The 20,227-nt window shown below is 36.1% G+C and overlaps 1 protein-coding gene and 1 non-coding gene across 9 annotated transcripts in view; one reads left to right on the plus strand and one right to left on the minus strand.

The window, feature by feature from the left end:
* Positions 1-20,227, minus strand: part of LOC125234352 (potassium/sodium hyperpolarization-activated cyclic nucleotide-gated channel 2) — a 445,496-nt gene that overhangs the window by 208,623 nt on the left and 216,646 nt on the right. The window lies entirely within an intron of this gene.
* Positions 11,364-11,435, plus strand: Trnak-cuu. The gene has a single exon. It is a non-coding gene; the product is annotated as a tRNA-Lys (tRNA).

Genomic DNA, 20,227 nt, shown 5'->3' on the forward strand with positions numbered 1-20,227 from the left:
CAATTTTCTGAATTCGAACGCGTGAGACTCAAAAATCGGTCCCCTGGTCCCGAAATATAATAATAATTCAAACTCTCATCAGATTTCAAGTAAAATTTCTTGGATAAAATTGCATGTGTAAAAATCAGGCGGACCGTATGCCTGTTTGCCACCAACAGGATCAAGATTTGTTTAGTCGCAGTACCTATACAGCACTTCTCAGAACTATCTAGCTGCTTACGCTTACGAGAGCACGGTGCGCCGGACTATCGAACGTAGGTCCACTGTCTATGAGCGCTGGGCGCAGACTGAACTAGAGATGTGTCAACCCGGTTTGCCAACCCGGTTCAAACCGAGTTAGGCTCAACTCGGCCCGACTCGGTTTGACAGTTCACCAAACCGGTTCCAACGAGCAGACGGAACGCAGCAGAACGAACGTACCGATCGGTCCCACTCCTACATGACATGACTCGACTCGAAAATGTTGATAACGAAACCGGCAACATCGGCATCGGAACTGCAAGCCAGCGAGTGCAAGCAGGATAGCTGTACTTTCGCGCGGAAGTGGCGCCACGGCCAGAATCTGAAACACGCTCGCGGTGCGCCCGGCCATGCTCGCTTTGGTTTGAAATCAATTATAACAGATGGTGCTCATTTTCCTAATAATAAATGGGAAAATATAACAGTTTAAAACTGTAATTAAATGCTCCCGCTATTCTGCCGTTGCCGCCCTTGCCGATATTCTGTGAATTCTGTCTCCATTACGAATATTTTGATGAAATGAAATATATTGATTTGCATTAATTTAGTTTTAGTTTAGCTTGTTCAAACACAACTTTAATTGTGACGCTTTTTAAGTCGATATATTGCGCGTCACGTTATAATGTGTTTCGGGCATAACTTGACTCGACTCAACTCGACCGACTTGATTCGTGTTTAAATTTGACGAATCGCTTCACACGGGCCAAACCTAACCGCTACATTAATACGCTAAGGACCGTCGTAGCAACTCGGTTTGGTCAAACCGGGTTGAAACCGGTTTACGTAGAAAATCAAACCGTTCAGCCCGGTTTGCGATATTTTCGGTTTGGCACATCTCTAGACTGAACTAGGTGGCTAGCCGAATGGCACAATCGCTCAAGCGAAGCGCTAGTAGATATCTATCTCTATCGCGCTTGCGTATTGGCGCGACAGAGCCAGCGGCGTATCGCTTTCGTTTGGCGTCGGAGAAATGCCATTCGGCTACGGGGCCTGAGCAGTGAGCGGGCCCGTGTCAGCAGTGTATTTTATTCGAATTTTATGTGCTTTAAAATAGTACATTACGATACAAGTGCGTAAAAAAGGAAGTTCGAAACGAGTGGCGATAAATTAAAACACGACCGAAGGGAGTGTTTTAAATCGACACGAGTTACGAATTTCCTTTTCGCACGTGTATCGTACGACGTTTTTCAGTACAGATGAGCCTCCGAAGTTTCGACCTGGCATATAATGAACCACTTCTCGCACTAGTGCGTAAAAAAAACACCATCTGTACTGAAATAGTACATTACGATACAAGTGCGTAAAATAGGAAGTTCGAAACGAGTGGCGATAAATTAAAACACGACCGAAGGGAGTGTTTTAAATCGACACGAGTTACGAATTTCCTTTTCGCACGTGTATCGTACGACGTTTTTCAGTACAGATGAGCCTCCGAAGTTTCGACCTGGCATATAATGAACCACTTCTTGCACTAGTGCGTAAAAAAAACACCATCTGTACTGAAAAATATCTATCGACACAAAGGTATGTCTTATATGTATTTTTTTTTATATGGCAACAAGAAGTTCTGGTTTAGGATAATATTATTATTTAAGAGTTACAATAAATGCAGGAATCGCAGGAATTACAATGAACGCCCCTTAAAGAGTAGTCTAATTATATTTTTTTTGTATGGGTACCTTTCCTTGTTAGTATAAAAGCCGGAGTTATTAAAAATAAAATAAAAATAAGAATGAAGATTCTTACAGAAAGAAAAAAGTAAACAATCAAATAATAGAAAATAAAAGAAACAAAAATAAAACTGCAAAAGCACGCCTCAGCCGAGGTTCGAACTCACACCGCTGGCGCGGCGTCCAGACGTCGAAACCGCTAGGCTACGAGCCCGTTGTAATAACTAGTTAATTTTGTGATCCTATTCACCAAAGTCAAGTGCTAGTACATATATCGTAAGGTCATCGCACTAGTGTTTCATATTTTTAGTTCACACTTAAATTTTAATATTTTACGCAGACAATCTCGTATCACCGTGCACATAATCAAAGGCTGTCAATACAAGTTACAAAAGTTGTAATTTCCTTACTTTTTAGGCACATTACTCCTTTGGTCAACTTATGTTAATTTGAATATTTTGAATTTTTATTATAAGAAAATATAAAGAATGAAATGTGAGACTAGTAATCAATCGTTATTTCTCTAGTCCGACCTCTCTACGTATTGAATTTGCTTCTAAAAATCAAATAGCTTGATCGCGCGCCCATCGCCATCGCATCGCGTCGCATCGCCGTCGCGGGCCGTCGCGGGCCGTCGCTTACGCAAGACACTCCCATATGAACACAGCGGTTTGATCGCATCGCGTCGCATCGCGTCGCTTAACATTCGCATGTTCATCGCTAGTTCGTCGCGTCGCATCGCCGTCGCGTTCCGTCGCCCACCTAAGACAAGTCCATAGAGATAGAAGGTTTGATTTCGTCGCATCGCATCGCATCGCGTCGCCGTCGCGGGTTCGTCGCTCACGCAAGACGCGGCGCTAGTTACCCTTCGGTTTGGAAGGTCAGATGGCAGTCGCTTTCGTAAAACTTAGTGCCTATACCAAATCTTGGGATTAGTTGTCAAAGGTTGTGGGATTGCCAATACTAAATTACTACGGGATAACATATAGGCATGCATGGTGACTTTGAGTTGGGTTGAATGCTCCGTCTAGTAGAGGTGGTCTGTGCCGTCGCGCGTGGATACAAAACAATAACAAACGGCAATTGAGGTCTTTGTTCTGGGTTGTGTAACGAACTACTCGAATTTCGGTATTAACAGGGTATAAAAGATTATTGGGTGTGAAAACAAAACAAGACTTTTGTGAAAAGACAATCATCTATTTGAAATGATAAGCAACGGTATGTAACAGATTTAATCAATACTAATATCATAAATGGGAAAGTGTGTTTGTGTCTGTTTGTTTGTCCGTCTTTCACGGCAAAACGGAGCGTCCAATTGGCGTGATTTTTTAAGTGGAGATAGTTGAAGGGATGGAGAGTGACATAGGCTACTTTTTGACTCTTTCTAACGCGAGCGAAGCCGTGGGCAAAAGCTAGTATTACATATTTAGTTTTAATATTGGATGAGAAATTATTATTTTAAAATCTGAACAGGTTTTTAAATTCAAATCTTAGATGTTTCAAACGTATTTCATGTTTTAAACAACTAAGAGATTTTTCTCCCTGTTTTACTGAATATTATTTATGGATATGTACAGTCACCATCAGATATATCTGAGCGGCCGGGGCGTGCAAAAATATCTGAACACGCCTTATTGCCTTGAAAATAGAAGTGTGTTCAGATATTTGTGAGCACCTTGACCGCTCCGATATTTCTGATGGCGACTGTACTACTGTTTACATCTCTGAGTTCCATGGTGACCAGACCGATTTATTTAATCAAATCTTATTTGTCTAAATATATCTCCTAGAAATATATAAAAATGCTGATTCAATTGAAGTGTTCGTACAACCGTACCAGTAGCTATTTTGTAAGTTTTGGGTGAAAGCTATTTTGTCAGTTTTGTCGCATGTGAACTGTTTGTTATAGGTTTTAAACGTCATCAACGTATTTTCTTGCCACCGATGTTTAAAAAACTTTTTCTTAGGTAACACTTATACAGGAGAGGCTGTCAAAATCGCGCCGTCTCGGGTTGAATTCACCTATATTGCTAGTCTGAAATTATTCTAGAATGCAGTTATATGCTACGGCGTAGCGCGTAGCAACTATTCGTAGCTTTAGTATGTGGGCAGTGACAGTAGCACAGATATCACTGCATGTATGTATATGTATAAACAGGGGCGGCTCACTCCGCGATCCTTTCGCCGCGCTACAAGTACATGCCGGACAGTTCGCGGCCCATTCAGTGGCGACGACCTTCGCGCGGCGCAATAGAATTCAATGTCGTCTGCACGCGTGCGGTCCGTTTGTTAATGTAGGTAAGAATTTAGAATGGCGGCGTTTTGTGAACATCAAAGGAGTGAGCCTTCTGTACTTGTACTATTATATATTCTGTGGTATAAATCCAATTTAAAGTTACTCTGACAGCAGAATATTTGCATCATGTTATTGCTTTATTGTGAGTATTGCTCGCGAATACAAACTGAATGACAAGCACGAGCGAAGTGGACGATAACTGAATTACTTCAGTAAAATCAGGCCTGTCCCACTCGCGCGTGTAGGTACCGAATCGTAAGCGCCCCTTGCAAGTGGCAATCAGTGGGGCCTCACGGGCGAGCGGTGACGCACGCGCGAGAGGTGTTCGTCGCATACCTACGTACTGATTCGACCGCTGTCACAGAATTGATACGAGTATTTATAATCTGATAACAATGAACAAAAGAAAGGCCAAAGAAATATTATGCAGTGTTTAGCTGTCTTAACACGGAATGCGAACCAAATTTAACTTTATTTAAGCTCCCTAAAGGGCGATAAAAGGTAAGAACTGTTTTTAAATTGATATATTTTTTATAGGTTTACATCCAATTACCATTACTTATCATTATATAATTATACTAAATAGGTTTAATACTTCTAGGTAAGTATAACGTCCCCTTACTGCAAATACCGACTATGTGCAAAAAAGTGATTTTGAGATAATGCGATTTTAATGTTTAAAGGTACGATTTCATATGAAAACATGAAAAAAATTACTATTTGTATACAGCATTCTACAGCCCGTATTGTATTGTTTAATACTTAATCGTAAAAATTATCCAGGCTGTGTTTGATTGCCGATAAAACTACGATTTTAAAAAAATAGTAGCAAACTTAGTTGGTTTTTCCTGTAGAAATAAAAATGTGTATATTTCTTTTATTAATACATATAAAGCAGTGTTTCCCTTTGATTAAGCTTTGCTTTTCATACACTTTACTAATGATTTGCAAAAAAAGAAAAAATATACAAAAGTTTTGATCTTATTTCAAAATATATTAAATATTCTCAATGACATAGGCGGTTTTAGCTGCAGGAAGTATAGCTGCTCTAATTTTATGTTACAAAACTTCACTTATCATTGTTAATTAAAGTGGTATATTTGTAATAAAAAGTTTTTTAACATTACTAACCATTAATAATACTTTATTTGAGGTTTTGAAGGATTATTCTCAAAAAAAATTTTTTGAAAAAAATCCTCTTTAACCGGTTTTAGGAGATTTTTCACAAAATACTTTAACCGATTTCAGTAAAATTTAACAAGAAGTAACGCAATAGCATTCTCTTGAAATCACAAAAAGAATTTTACAAATCGGTTAATGCGTTTTTGGGTAATAGCATAATATGCAAAGGTACTTACTACATACTAGTTCACTGTCTCAGCAATCCGAAGTCCGCCATAATTTATGTTCAAAATTTCACTATCTACACTGTTACATTTAATATAGGTAAATAGTTTTTGTACGCACAATAACCTGAAGTAATAGTTTATTTAAAGTTTTCTAGTAATCATTTACGCCAAAGTCACTAAAATGTAGGCGTAGATGAAGTAAGAAAAAGTAATGTGTAACGGTAATTACATAGGTTTCTGGGGCGATTTAAAGCAATCATGTTTGCAATATTCTTAAGCCCCCAGTTACACGCAGTGTTTTTCATCACACTTGCAATAAAAAGATAAAAAAGTATTTATGGTAGTCCAAAATACAAATTTAAACACTCCCTTGGGAAAAAGTTTTTTCTTTTACTCCTGAATTCCTGATACGCCTGCGTGCGATTGCACACTTACTGCGCAAGAGTGATAAAAAGTTATTAAACAACATCTTCATCGCTGGTGGAATTCGATACAAACACATCCGTAACACGGCTGACAATGCTAGACTAACTAGGTATTAAGTGATTGGAAGCACTCATGGTACTATTTAGTTATGATACCTTTGTCAAAACGTCTGCATAAGTCCATTTTCTTGAACGCAGAGATAGCTAGTTGTTTATCGAGCTTTAGACCGAGATAGAAATATGGTATGATACGTTACGAGGTTTGAGGTGATTCTACTGAACTGGAGTTCAATTTGTGGCATTGATTTCCTTGCCTTGTGCTACATCCAGATCTCGCCATGAACTTAAACGCCTTCTGAATTTCTTATAAAACTACGTCCATTAGCGACGCGTCGAATCGGATTCACCGTTCATTGTAAATGTATGCAGGGCTCGATTCGACGCTCACCTGGTAAGGCGTTAAAAATAGATGCTAGATGTCGCTGTATGGGAATCAACAGCGATGAAGATGACGTTTAATAACTTTATCACTATTTTATTAATAATAAGAATATCATCTACTTACGTCTACAATACAGTGACTTTGGCGCAGTGAATTTAGTTTCGTAGGCCAATTCCACTTCGAGTTGTTAAAACAACGATACATGTTATGCGATTACTCACAGACGTCTGAACCGATTTGTATTATTTATCGTAATTCAAAGGTTAATTTAAGTTTATTTTCCAACCAGCTTGGGTTACCAAATTAAAATTAGTATGAAATAACCTTGCACTAATGCAAACCACAAGATTTGGTCGATAAAATGCAACTCTCTCGTCCGTTTTCGAAGAACTAAGAGAGAATTTACCAGTCGGTGAAGTGGCAAAAAAGATTTGATTTAAATGTAACACTGTAATTAGTAACGGTCATCGAAGTTATGAAACATAAAATTACAATAAATTCGATTACTTCAGCTTAAACCGTTTGTGTTAGTGTATTTTTAACCAATTTAAAAAAACGGAGGAGGTTCTCAACGCACTTTTTGCTAATCACGAAAACATCATATGAAAAACGAAGCTTAATTTAAGACAAACAATGGGTTATATGTATAAAGAAGAGAAATATGCAAACATTTATTTCTACAGGAAAAACCAACTAAGTAGGTATTCGACTGTTTCATTAAATCGTATTTGATCGTCAACTAAATACATTCTGAATATATATATGACAAAGTAATAAACAAAAAAATATAGGTTTTAAAATGCCATACACAATATACACATAACGTACATTTCTTCATGTTTTCATATAAAACGTGCCTTCAAACTTTAAAACCGCATTATCTCAAAATCGCCTATTTACACATAGTCGGTATTTGCAGTAATAGACCGTTATCCTTTCCTTCGTCACATCACATGCAAAACCAATAATAGTCCCTATACAACTTTTTGGTAGTATGACATTGCTGATGTTTGTAAACAAACATCTTCTGGAAAAACATCTTAAAGACATTTGGTGTATTTAGCCTGGCTTAAAATAAATAATTTTGTTGATAGTTTTATTTGCAAAAATCATATATGTACACATTAAACTTTTTTGTAGAACATAAGATGGCTACTTTAACAAAATGTTTAAATGCAAAAAAACACTATACACCATTAAAATGTTCTACTTGGCGGATAAAGCATAAAAGTTTATATTACATATTCATATCACATTCTGGCAGTTTATAATGCAAAAAATTGACCATTAAGTAACTTTATGCGACAGCTATCTTTTGAATGCAGCGTCGTATCAATACATGGGTTTTAACATATTGTAGCCCTTGAAAACCTTATTCTATAGGTGCTAAAAACTCGATTTCGTCAAAAAGTTACTTAGTCGGTATTTGCATTAATGGGACGATAATAGATACTAGTTGGGTTACCAAAATAAGTAGGTAGGTACCTTTATTAACGTAGGTAGGTAATAAGTACTCGGTTGGTGTTATTTAAATATTAAGATTATATTATTTTTTAAAAGGAGACTACCCTATATCGTCAGAAAAGGTACGAGTTACGCGATAGAAAGAGAGCGCGCTTCTACGTCAATATAATTGTAGGTATTTAGCGTTGCGCGGTCGGAATTTCAACTTAATAGTATCGTAGCGCGAGTCGTTATTTCTTTAGATGGGCTGTTGGAGTGGGCTTTCTGTACTTGTACTAATATTTATTCTGTGGTAAAATGTAGAATTGTGCCGTTCTCGAGAACGTTCTCATTTTACTATGGAGAATATTCTCTTCAGAGACATTTCCCTTACAAACGGGAGAACGTTCTTGGGAATGGCACAACTCTAGTAAAATGCAATAATATCAGTGTATGCTAAAAGGTTTATATTGCTATATTTCGGAGTTTATAATTCGCAATATTTCATGGCTAGCTGTATTAAAAAAAACAGGGAATGCGGTTCAACAGTTTTATAGGGTAGGGTGATCCAATAGTGATTATGTAAGGCTTTCAGATTTACACAATAGATGAAATTATTTTGACATAATGTTAAAACCATCGATGTTTAGAAATTATCATTCTTAGACTTATATTGACCGGGATATAGACCGTGATTGCCTTTTTGATTTTTGTCGAGCTCCCGGATATTTCGACGAAGTTGCATGCATCATGATCACGGAAAACACGGTATTTTCCGTGATCATGATGCATGCAGCAAAAAACAAAAAGGTAATCACGGTCTACATCCCGGTCAATATAAGTCTAATGAAAATAACCGTGAATCATTCAAAACTCTTATCATTCTTAGTCGTCAGCAAAACTAGTCCAGTTGACTAGTATTTCAGTACCTCTCTACTCGTACCTTGACATTTTAGTAGACCGAAATGAGAGAGTGTTAATTTTTATGCATTTGTGTGCTTGTTTCACGCAAGTTTATGTACTGCTTCATCAATTTCCCTCCCTCTCATATTTACATACATTGTTTTTTTTATTAAAGCTGGATTTGTTTTATATTCTAAGCGCAGACTTCATTAGAATATAATTCTACCTAATTTATTAAATATAAATTGGATTCAAAAATAACTTCTGTTTATGTTTTTCTTATAATTATCTCATGCTTTATTTCGTACTTACTACTTAACTACAGTGAAGTTCCCTATTGTTTAGAATGGAGTTTCTGAGCTACAGGTAGGTACTTTTCTAAATACTGTTTTTGATTCAGCCCATAATACACAAAAAACATACAATATTAACTATCATACATAAAAAAAATCATTTTCTGCAAACTTCAGTTCTATCCTTAATCGCAGCATCTTATCTAAAATAACTTTTTTACTGGCACAGTGACATAGGTCACATAGGTTAAGGACGGCGTGCCAGAGTGGCCGCTCGTCAATCATCTCTGCCCATTGTTCCGGCGGCCGAATCGATGCGTTTCCTCAAACGAAAGGTAGTTTTCAAAATTCAGTTCACGTAATATAATTCCTGTAGATAATCTTTGTGTATTTTTCCTCATTTCATAAGAAAATATTGCACAGTTATTTATAAATGTGTCGCCTAACTTTAAACTTGGGTAAATCCATTCTGCTTTAAGGTTGAATATATAAAAAATATAATATGAACTGAAAGATAATCAACTTTATAGCAGAATGGATTTACCCATTTTTGAAATTAAGCGACACAAATTACCGGCAAAAAAATTACGAGTTACATTTAAATATGTAACTCACAAAAAAGCTTTTTCTGCAAACTTCTCATCTAAAATGAACCTTAATCGCAGCATCTTATCACTGGCACAGTGACATAGGTTAAGGACGGCGTGCCAGAGTGGCCGCTCGTCAATCATCTCTGCCCATTGTTCCGGCGGCCGGATTGATGCGTTCCGAAAGAAAGGGTGGCTATTGTGATGCCTTATTTCTAATCATGCCGGTGCTGTTTTTGCGAACGTGATTAATACCATCTTTCGGTGCTAATTGTTTCAGGACTTGAGACGTTCATTTATTTGTTCAGTTTTGAACTAGCTAAGGATGCTGAGAAATTTCCTCAATGTATCGCAATGCGTTTTGTCAGGAAGTCGCCTGATTGGCTCACATTATATTTTATTTTCAGAAAATCGTTCTCGTTAATGGATGAATAAAAACACCAGTATTTATTTCTGCATTATGGCCTTCCATTTAAAAATATCGTAAATCATCACTGCTTGGATTCAGTTTGTGAATATTTCTTCAAATTACGTAAATTAAATACTTAGGTACAATTTGGTTTTTAAAAATCCTATAAGCCAAAAACCAAAATATAATTTGAATAAACCAGGTTCACTCTGCAATAAAAGAAATTATCTTAAAACAATTGAAACGGACATTAAGCAGAAATAATAATTAAGTCAATTAGAAGAGTATCCCATTAGTGAGGTCGGAGTAAACGCCCCGATGGTGACGCCTTGGAATTCTTGTGAGCGTATCTAAATTAAAAATCCAATTATGCAAAGTTAGACGTTAGCTGAATTACAAAGAATAGGCACTTATATATGTCTAGAGGCTTCAATCAGACGACGTTGCACAGTAAAGTTCGTTAGGGCAGTCAAAGGACGTCGTACATTTTCAGGTGTTTGGATACAAAGGAAAAAAAAACTACTGATTCAACTCCCCGCTTAGGGTTTCCCAAAATCTATCGAGTCGACGCGGAATCGATTCCAGCCGATCAAGAATCGCTCGTTGAACGGAGCTGTGGGCATGCTCATAGGTACTATCAGCTGCAAAAGTGCATGGCGAATTTATCAATGAATTTTTTTTTTTTAGTTTATTCAAAAACCAAATAGTCACATAAACACATTATATATTGGCAATACAAAAATGTACTGCAAAAAAAAAGAAAATAGCTACAAAAGTGCATGTATACTAAATAATGCTTAATTTATCAATGAATTCATTCATAATTTTTCCATGAACTTTTGCAGCCGATAGTACTAACGAGCGATTTTTGGTCGGCGAAAGCCGAATCCGTGTCGATGTGGTTTGGGGAGCCACTTAACTCAGGGTTAGTGGACTGTAAACTGTCAAATTACATACTAAATGGTGGGATTTGGGTTGGATTAACCCTCCATTTTTGTTGGTGCAAGTGGCCCTTACAGACATTAATAGAGACAGCAAGTGTCTTTAAAATGTAAGTTTCTTTATTCGCTTCTTTCATTTATCTATGTACATATCTTATGCTTCTCATCGAGATTTATTAAACGATTAATATCAATATAGGTACAACTAGGGAACAATGAAAATGAAAATGAAATGAAAATGAAAATGTAATATTTATTTTCAAGTAGGCATATTACAATGCGCATATGAACGTCAAATAAAGCTACGCCGGCTCTAACAAATCAAATTATTTTATTGAATATTTTTGATTTGTTCTTTTTTGTGCGGGCGTGTGGTCTAGTGGTAAAGACGTTAGCCGCTTAAGCTGAAGACCCGGGTTCGATTCCCGGCTCGGCCACCAGTGGGCCTTGCCGTTTTTTTCTTTCGCGTATGATACCTATTTCAATTTATAATCAATATAGGTAATTAAATTGAGACGAAGTCACGGGCTGAGTAGACCGTTTTATCGTTTCCCGTATAGACAAGATACTGTGTTTTTGCTTGTGCTACTATAGAAAGCTATGGGGCATGGATGTATCGCTTCAAGAGCCGTGCTACCCAGTACTGAATAAATAACAAGCCGACGCCTTTAGCGTCGGATTAAAAAGGGATTATTTTGACGAAATTCACCTCCGAGCTACTAATGTTTGGCACTTCTTATGCTTTTAATGAAGCCTTCATTCTAAGCGTGGAATTAAATTATAAAGTGCCAAATAGGTAGTCTAGACAACAGATTGTTTTGTAAGCTTTCGTCGATAAAAAATGAGATTAGTAAAAATGTTGAACCATATGTTTTTTAAGGCTGACAATTTCTCTTTAGATTTATAGAAAGGGCCTTCATAGGGTTAAATTTAATGTCCTATAATATGTCTTTCGTACAAAGAAGTATTTACTTAAGTATTATTATATCTTATTCGTTTTACGGTATACACTTTTCAATACGCTTTTGACGTAAACAATAGTAGGTACTTAAATCTAAATACATAGGCAATTAGGCATTACAAAGCACACATATTACTTACAGTCATTACAAATTCTGTTTTCAGTGATCAACGTAATTAGGTACTGTCTTAACTAATATATACCTACGTACATGTTTTATATAACCCTTGCTAAGGACTGTATCGTTAATTATAGGGACAAAACAAACCTCGTCTAAATGTTGACATGTGCATAATTTTGTATTATTATGGTCCGAGAGTATGATCTGAAGGTATTGGTAAGTACTATTTGATATAAGAAGGTCTGATATTTTTTTATTTTAGGGACTTTATGGTACTTTCATTAAGGTCTAGCAAATACATTTCGGACAACCCCTAATCTGGCTTAATTTGAGAATATCTCAAAGACTTTTTGTACAATTTCGACAAACAAATGTTAATATGCTGCCAAAATATATTTTTTAAGAGTCCTCTTCATGGTTGTTCAATTGGGTACTTGCAGAATAAATGCGGTGAATTTATATAATTTTAAAAAACGCATTTTTGAGCAACGTTCCGGATTGCCGTAAATTTTTGATACAAGCAGGATGAGAGAAATAGATAAAAAAAATTAGGCATAGGCCAATGTCTAATAGACATTCATGGTGTTTGAACAGTGCCTAAACCAGATCGATATAAACAGTGTATGATAGTTAAATTCGACATCAAAGTCGGAGTTAGCGTAAGCGCCATGCCACATTCTCTAAATGGCCGCCATACACAGATCATGAACTTTATTTTTTTAAATAACAGTGGCCAGACTATGTCTAGATATTCTGCTTTGTGGATCATGTGTCGTTGAGGTTCGCACTGTACAATTTTTTTTCGCAATTGTGTCGTCTTGTACGCACTTTGTGAATTTTCTAGTAGCATTTGTCCGAAATCGTAATTGGTACTCGGGAGGATTAAGTCAATGCTGTCTAAACCACATGCTTTACGTCGAGTTTCTAGGACAAAATGCGTACCTTATTATGTGCCTTACTAAGCCCATGTATTGTTATAAGACAAAAATATAATCATTATCATTATCATATCCTTTATTTATTTCTTTTCTTAGATTAGGTTTTTTACAATATGAGTATAAAAGTAAAATAAAATAAAACACTTACAAAACAATATAAAACATATAAACACATTATAAAAAACCTAACCTAGGGTGCCGCCAGCAGCGGGGCAGGGCCCAAGCTGCCGGTGGTTAGGGCTGCAGAGAGAGGAACCGTCGGACTATCCGCGCTGTGTCCAAAATCACCGCCTTCTGCATCTGGCCCTTGATCCAACCACCGAGCGAGAGTCTCTTAAGATGTTGGTCGAGACTCTTCGCTATGAGACCGTTCGCTGAAACGACTATCGGGACAATGATCGTTGAATCAACATCCCACATGGTGGTTATCTCGTGAGCCAAGTCTAGGTACTTACTGGACTTGTCCTTCTCGGCTTTCACGAGATTCTCATCATGGGGGATGGTGATGTCAACGAGCACGGCCCGGCGTTGCGGTCGATCTATTATCACAATGTCAGGCTTATTGGCTACAATAGTCCTGTCATTATCATTATCATTATATATAATAAAACTAAGTCGATAAAAGTGTGCGTGCCGATAAAACTTAAAAAGGAGTCCCGGCACGATAAAGGGACTTAAATAGTGTGATAGCCCTTTATCCCCCCTCGAACAAGAAAGTTCCCGTTTTAACCTAAAGGGCGTGTTTTTAAAGATATAAGGGCTTCTTCAACCCTAAGTATAGTGGCGCCATCTGTTGTCGAGTAGTTGAATTTCATTCAGAACAACGATTATTTGAGTTACATTTCGAAAGGCGCGAAATTTAAAATTCCAATTTCAATAGTCTTAAATTACATTTGTTCTGTTATCGAGTATTTGAACTTATTAAAGGGACTTAAATAGTGTGATAGCCCTTTATCCCCCCTCGAACAAGAAAGTTCCCGTTTTAACCTAAAGGGCGTGTTTTTAAAGATATAAGGGCTTCTTCAACCCTAAGTATAGTGGCGCCATCTGTTGTCGAGTAGTTGAACTTCATTGAAAGTATTCTACAGCAGCAGAACCTATTGTCACGGCAGACGATAATATCGAGAACATTCTAGAAGATATGAGAAGGAAAATATTCTAAAACACTCTCGAATATTCTAGAGCCTAGCTCTCTGAATATATAAGAGCCCGGTGTCGCCCGCCAGAGTCAGTTCGATTTGAACAGTGAAACAAGCGATTTCGAAACGAGAAGGAAAGAAGTTATCTGTGAGCCTTTATTTTGAAGTATCACGTGTGAGTATTTTTAATAGTGTGTATAATAATTTTCCATTTTGAAGCGAAGAAGAAAAAAGTTGTCTGTGAGCCTTTACTGTGAAATATCAAATGTGAGTATTTTAATAGTGTGTTTAATTAATTCTAATAGATTTCTTTTCTTTTAATTGTAATTTCCTTAAATAAAATTTTTGCTTTGTCTCAACGTACCCCACGTTTACGTAACAATATATTTGTCTATAAAATGTATGTTTAATTTTATTTTACAGAATACAATGCCTAGACGTAAAAGAGGAGGAGATCTTGCCAGTTCTGCAGCGAAACGGCGGAAACAAAAAGAATATCGAAGAAATGAAACGGAAGAAGAGCGCGAAGCTTCCCTACTGAATTTCTAAACTCTTTACAAGTACCAGGAATGCATTACACTGCCTTCGTCTGAAAGTTGGATTTCCAATCATACTACTCAGAAATCTAAACTCCCCAAAACTATGTAATGGAACGAGGATGATCGTAAAACAGTTATCGAATAATATCATTGAAGCTGAACTTATTTCTGGAAAGTGCAAAGGACACACAGTATTTATACCTAGAAATATCTGGGCAACCGAGCTTCGCTCGGTTCTGTTTCGTATCCTTGACATGTGTCGCCATCTAGTTCAAAAATGAATAGTACCTACATCGAGCGAAAGAATTCTCAGCCTTAACAACACAACTACTCCACACGAGATGGCGCGCATTTCGCCACAAAAACTCAAATAGTGTATTTTCTATTCGTTTTGGCCTTGACCTGTGTCGCCATCTAGTGTTTGCAATAAATAGTACTTACATCGACCGAAATAATTCTGTCTTAACAGTACAACTACTGCACACGAGATGGCGCGCGAAGAAAAACGCATGAAAACTCGAAAATTCGCGTTTTCCGGGACCTAAGGATAAGTTAGACCGATTTTTCACCCCCAAAAACCCCCACATAACAAATTTCTGCGAAATCGTTAGAGCGGTTTCCGAGATCGTCAGTGTAAATAAATATATATATAAATAAATAAATAAATAAATAAATAAATAAATAAATATACAAGAATTGCTCGTTTAAAAGTATAAGATACCACTGATCTCTTCTGAATTGCCATTTCAATTTAAAAGATTGCAGTTTCCAATTAAATTAGCCTTCAGTTTCACGATTAACAAAGCGCAAGGGCAAACTTTAAAATATTGTGGCATCAACCTCAAAGAATCCTGCTTTTCACACGGTCAGCTATATGTAGCTTGCTCAAGAGTAGGAAATTCGAAAAATTTATATATATATACCCCGGATAATAAAATAAAAAATGTTGTTTATAAACAAGTAGTGTAAATGATGAGAAAATGTTTTCAATAAAATTTTTTACCGTTTACGTCATAGTTTATTTTTTTATTTAAACTACCACGTAATCTCATATCAACTCCCGAGCGAAGCCGGGTATCATAGCTAGTAGCAAATAAATACGGCTACTCAAAGTTGTCTCCATATTTAACGATACAGTCTTTAATGTCAGTTTCGTTTAAATATGAGAATCTATTCGTAGATTTATTCACAACTACTTATTATCAATCAATATTTTAAAAAAAGTGGAATTTTACCACTTAATTGATCGAAGTTAAGGCTGAATATCAAATGGACATGAACAGTTCAAAATAATTGTACAATTTAGAGTGATCATCTGTATCAATGGACCCCTTCAATTTAAAATTAATCGTTAGGTATAATAAGACCTTTTACCAAATTATTAACGTTTATCAATGGAAATATACAAATGAATATTTAAATATAAATAGGGTGCTTTCAAGCACATAACTTACAAATCGGACAAATTATAAATGCGTCATACGATAAATTTTTATTTGCGCACAACGTAGAGGGCAGTGCCACATTATGAATCATTAAAGGGCTCGGCTAATGGCCTTCCCCAACTCGACCGATTTGTTGAATCCACGTGCTTGAAAGCTTATATTTTGCCAATATTTGGACATTACTTTGTAATTTAGGGGTATGGGGGGATATAAAAGCCGTGAATGTGGTGAGCAGTGATTTTTGTATTACTTAATGCTGTGTTAAAAGCTTCTCAATGTTATATAAAAACATAAAAACAAAACATAAAACATATTTATTCAACTTTACAAATTCATATACAATATACACAGACTTTAAATACAGAACTTTGAATTTGAAAAGCAAACCCTTTGTGCCTTACCAATAGTTGGCGTGATTCCTACACTAGGCAATGCCTGTCCCGTAGGAAATCAAATTACAACCGGGTTACCATTACAGGCGCGAATTGCTACAAAAAGAGAATAGATTGACTTATATTATTGATTGATATAGATATACATATAGACAAACGATAATATGTTGATCTACCTTACGCACTAGCTGTTTCCCTATGCTATATTCCTCGAAGTTGCTGTTGATTCAGATTAAATTATATTCCCCTTGCTTAAAATACGTAATTCAAGCCACATTTTCAGCCGGTTTTATATAAGCGCTTTTTCTCAATATTAAAACATCTATTAGTCTCAATAGCCTCAAAGACAAAGCAACACACGCGTTCTATTCTCCCTACTACACTTGCAACTACCCATTCACTACCACATTTTAACTTCCTTTCCATTACGCATATAAATTGAGTGGCAGTTCTTCGCTTTCACTCGTGTTTGCCGCGTCTTTTAATCAACCCACCTCTTCAGCCGGTTTCATATAATTTTCTCAATATTAAAACAACTATTAGTCTCAATAGCCTCAAAAACAAAGCAACACACGCGTTCTATTCTCCCTACTACACTTGCAACCACCCATTCACTACCGCATAACTTCCTTTCCATTACGCATACAAATTGAGTGTCAGTTCTTCGCTTTCACTCCAGTGTTTGCCGCGTCTTCTAATTACGCCGCCACTTCAGCCGAGCGCCCTCGCGGACCGGGACCCTTGTGTTCTAGCTGTATTTGTACGGCTGACGGAAAGGTTTCGGAGGGAAGAATTTTTCAAACGAATGGCTATCTATTTTGGGTAGATTTACAGATTAGAATTCTTGCGCTTTATGTGCTTGGTTGTGAACAAAAATAGGAATTGTGTCAATCGTTCATTCCAGATTAAATATGTATACCTATGTAATATCTATCTGATATTAGTGTCTAACTCAAAATAAACTGTATAAAAATGAATATTCGCGATGTTACAACGTGTTTCAATCAACCCCACCATATATGTAGGTATAGGACCTACCGTGAGAAACACGTCCTGGAAGCAAAGTTCACTAAGAGCCGGTGAAGGCTCGTATAAGCCGAAAATCCCTTAAAGTCGTCCAAGTAATCTGTAAGACTGAGGCACTGGTCCCACCAAAAGCGAGTAAGCGATGAGCTATCGACGAAAACGAACAAAAGATGGTCGCTCCTGTGTAAATAAAAGAGACAGAGAGCGGTCCTGGGTTCGAATCCCGGTAAGGGCATTTATTTGTGTGATGAGCACAGATATTTGTTCCTGTGTCATGGATGTTTTCTATGTATATAAGTATGTATTTATCTATTTAAGTATGTATATCGTCACTTAGCACCCATAGTACAAGCTTTGCTTAGTTTGGGGCTAAGTTGATCTGTGTAAGATGTCCCCAATATTTTTTTTTTTATAGTTCATTGCTTAGCGACGAACTATAACTCGCTCGCGATCATCGCGTCTCTTTTATTTAGAATTTATTTTTATCTTTTTCTCGTTTCTATCACCGATAGCTCATAGCTTACGCGCTTCTGGTGGAACCAGTGCCTTACAAGCCGGAGTGAGGCCAAATGAACGAGAGTAATCAGAACCGTGTATTTTTTAAACCATTGTTATGTGAATTTGGGAACCTTTTTGGCTTAAGAATTTCTGAAGTAGAAAATGAAAAATAAATTATATTTCTGCATTTCGTAGACGCAAAACGGGAACAGCGTAATATTGTTTTTAATTCTGAAGAAAATATTTTTTTGACTCTCAGTAACTTTACCTGTAACTGAATACCTAGTTATGAAAACTGATTTCTTGGGCTAGAAAAATATTTGAGCAATTTTTAAATAACTCCAGGCATGCAAGCATAGTTGCGTGATAAGCGATAAAAGGTTCATACCGTCCTTTTTGCACTTTTTGTTAGTGCGATAAGGACGCATCGATGCGATAAAGCTTAATTCGTCGCTGCGCGTGCAAATTTCGCTATGTGTTTTTAACCTACTTTACAGGAGACACAAAAAACTGTTTATTTCGGCAATTATTGAACATAAATAAATCAATATTTTTATGGCATAAGTATTTTCACTTTTGCATACATTAAGAAATAACTTGAAATTATATTTCAGTTATTATAAGGTTAAAAAAATATTTTTTCATAAATATGTTACATAGCGATTATAATTTGAGTCGTAAAAAACCGGTATGTGTCTTACAATCACTTAACTAGATTTTATTCTTAAGGAACAAAATACAATTTGTGCACTTTATCATCACATGGTTATTTAATCATATGATTTGAATTAACTATGTTGTTGTTTATTTGTAATTTAGCAATTCATTTTCGAATTAATTATTTCAGAAAAAACACGATTTAATACTATAAGCTTAATACACAATACTATAATAAAAAACTCGATTAAATTAATATATTACTACCAATATATTACAATTATAATAATATATTTTTTCCATTAATTTTTATGAATGGAGGTTATTTCAGTTACAAAGTTGCTCAATGTGGTATTATGTAAACATTTATGTATTGAATAAGATTTCATTATGCATTTTTTAACTTGAAAAAACCGGATAATGCTAGTCTGGCTCGAACACCGAAGGTTACGTGTATATTTTACAATTTTTTTTTTCTCACAACTATATTAATAATCATGTATGGTGTAAGACGATTTATTTTCCAAATTTCATAGTTTAGGTCAAACGGAAGTACCCTATTAATTTTGACTTCCTTGAGAGTGTAGATTTTTTTTCAACTCAATTAACCTATGTTGTATTTTACTTAGAAATAAGGTTTTTTTACAGCTTCAAGGAACGGTACAGTACACTTGAGTATCTTAGGGTTTTTCCGAAATAAATAATATTGGCAAATTAATAAACGGATTGACAAGAAAGTTTATAATTGTGTAAGGGTTCCATTTTTCTTTTTTTATCCGAAAACGATAAAAAATCTTTGTCACTCAAAACTTTGTGTGATTTCTCAAGTCAGCTTTTTTTCATTTATTAAACATTTTATTTTCATTTATTTATTTTAAAATGTTTCCAGAAAGGATATATAGATCTTATCACACAAAATTTCATACAAAACGATGTCTTACCAATGCAATGTTAAATCACTTGCTATTTTTTAGGGTTCCGTAGTCAACTAGGAACCCTTATAGTTTCGCCATGTCTGTCTGTCCGTCCGTCCGTCTGTCCGCGGATAATCTCAGTAACCGTTAGCACTAGAAAGCTGAAATTTGGTACCAATATGTATATCAATCACGCCAACAAAGTGCAAAAATAAAAAATGGAAAAAAATGTTTTATTAGGGTACCCCCCCTACATGTAAAGTGGGGGCTGATATTTTTTTTCATTCCAACGTGTGATATATTGCTGGATAGGTATTTAAAAATGAATAAGGGTTTACTAAGATTGTTTTTTGATAATATTAATATTTTCGGAAATAATCGCTCCTAAAGGAAAAAGTGCGTCCCCCCCCCCCTCTAACTTTTGAACCATATGTTTAAAAAATATAAAAAAAAACACAAAAGTAGAACTTTATAAAGACTTTCTAGGAAAATTGTTTTGAACTTGATAGGTTCAGTAGTTTTTGAGAAAAATACGGAAAACTACGGAACCCTACACTGAGCGTGGCCCGACACGCTCTTGGCCGGTTTTTTTAAGTTAC

The sequence above is a fragment of the Leguminivora glycinivorella genome, chromosome 16, assembly GCF_023078275.1.
Source record: "Leguminivora glycinivorella isolate SPB_JAAS2020 chromosome 16, LegGlyc_1.1, whole genome shotgun sequence".
NCBI lineage: Eukaryota > Metazoa > Arthropoda > Insecta > Lepidoptera > Tortricidae > Leguminivora > Leguminivora glycinivorella.